The sequence below is a fragment of the Schistocerca piceifrons genome, chromosome 5, assembly GCF_021461385.2.
Source record: "Schistocerca piceifrons isolate TAMUIC-IGC-003096 chromosome 5, iqSchPice1.1, whole genome shotgun sequence".
NCBI lineage: Eukaryota > Metazoa > Arthropoda > Insecta > Orthoptera > Acrididae > Schistocerca > Schistocerca piceifrons.
The window spans coordinates 142,219,192-142,221,200 of NC_060142.1; the positions used below are offsets into that span (position 1 = coordinate 142,219,192).

General features: G+C 45.1%; 1 pseudogene; it reads left to right on the forward strand.

Moving 5' to 3' along the window:
* Nucleotides 1-385: 385 nt before the first annotated feature.
* On the forward strand, nt 386-503 carry LOC124799471 (annotated as a pseudogene).
* The last annotated feature ends 1,506 nt before the right edge of the window (nt 504-2,009 follow it).

Consider the following 2,009-nt stretch of genomic DNA (forward strand, 5'->3'; position numbering starts at 1 on the left):
ACGTCCAAGCACTACTCCATCTTGCTCGGAAAATAGAAGTGTCGAACGAAAATTCATATTTAAATGATGAACAGTGTAACTTCTCTTTACGCCAAGTAACTTGACACACAGTATCTTTTCGTTTCGTGTACGAATTAACTTCAGGTAACATAAAATTGCGTCACAGTGAGAAGTACGAATAAAAATTGGCCAGATACTTGTATGACTCGCGAACTGAGGGTTCAGTGCAAACTTAGTCATGTGTATAGACAGTTCATCCATTCGGGGAATCGAGAATCTCCATCATTTCTGCCTGTTGGTGACATTGATATTGGCAAGATATCGGTCACAAGGATTCCAAGAGTTTAATTTCCATAGTACAAATATGACAAAGTCTTGCAGTAAGTGCAACGGCCTTTCCGCAGTGGATACACCGGTTCCCGTCAGATCACCGAAGTTAAGCGCTGTCGGGCGTGGCAAGCACTTGGATAGGTGACCATCCGAGCCGCCATGTGCTGTTTTTCGGAGTGCACTCAGCCTCGTGATGCCAATTGAGGAGCTACTCGACCGAATAGTAGCGGCTCCGGTCAAAGAAAATCATCGTAACGTCCGGGAGAGCGGTGTGCTGACCACACGCCCCTCCTATTCGCATCCTCAGCGGAGAATGACACGGCGGTCTGATGGTCCCGATGGGCCACTTGTGGCCTGAAGGCGGAGTGCTTTGCAGGAAGCAGGCGACCATTGTTATAGTAATCATTAGTTCTCCAGTCGGGCTGACTGGGTCGCAGTGGTAAAAGTCAAACATTAGGCAAGGAATTACTTTATTGCTCGCATGACGCGTTTCAAAATTTATCCATCATCAAATACTCAAGGGCCGCATGGAGTGGCCGCACGGTTAGAGGCACCTTGTCACGAATTGCGCGGCTCCTCCCGCCGGAGGTTCGAGTCCCCCCTCGAGCATGGGTGTGTGTGTTGTCCTTAGGATAAGTTAGGTTAAGCTGTGTTTAAGTCTAGGGACCAATGACCTAAGCAGTTTGGTCCCTTAGGAATTCACACACATTTGAACATTTAGATGCTGAACTAACGATTACTACACGTAGACATACAGTGTCAAGTTGTATGTGAAACAAACATTCGCAGACTAATCTACAAGGCGTGTTTTTTAAGTAAATACCGTTTTGAAATTTAAAAAAGACGTGCTAAGATATCTCAATAATTTTATTTTTACATGAAAGCCTGTACCTTAATCTACGTTTCTACATAATTTCCGTCGATATTAAGGCACTTGTCATAACGTTGTACCAGTTTTTGAATACCCTCCTCATAGAAGTCTGCCACCTGACTTGTTGAAGATGCTGACCGCCCAGGTGTTTCATCAAGTGCAGGAACAGATGGTAGTCACTGGGCGCAAGATCGGGGCTGTACGGAGGATGATCTCGAGTTTCCCATCGAAAAGATGTGATGAGATCTTTGGTCCGATTCGCCACATGCGGACGGGCATTGTCTTGCACCAAAACGATGCCCTTGCTCAACTTGCCACGTCTTTTGTTCTGAATTGAACGGCACAGATTGTGCAATGTCATACAGTAAGCTGCTGCATTGATTGTCTCATTACAAGGCAGAAATTCCACAAGCAATACTCCTTTTCTGTCCCAAAAACTGTGCACATGATTTTCCGGGCAGAAATTGTTTGTTTAAACTTCACTTTTCTGAGTGAATCTGAATTCCGCCATTCCATGGACTGTTGCTTTGATTCTGGTGTGACGTAGGCCACCCATGTTTGATTGCCCATAACAATTTGGCTTAAGAAATCATCACCGTCGTTGTGGTACCGCTCAAGGAAAGTCAATGCACTGTCTAAACGTTTGGTTTTGTGCACATCCGTCAACATTTTCTGTACCCAACGTGTGCACAGTTTTCGGTAATTCAAGTGCTCGATCACAATGCCATACAAAACGCTACGAGAAACGTTAGGAAAGTCATCCCGCAAGGAGGAAATCGTAAAGCGTCTGTTTTCTCTCACGTTATTT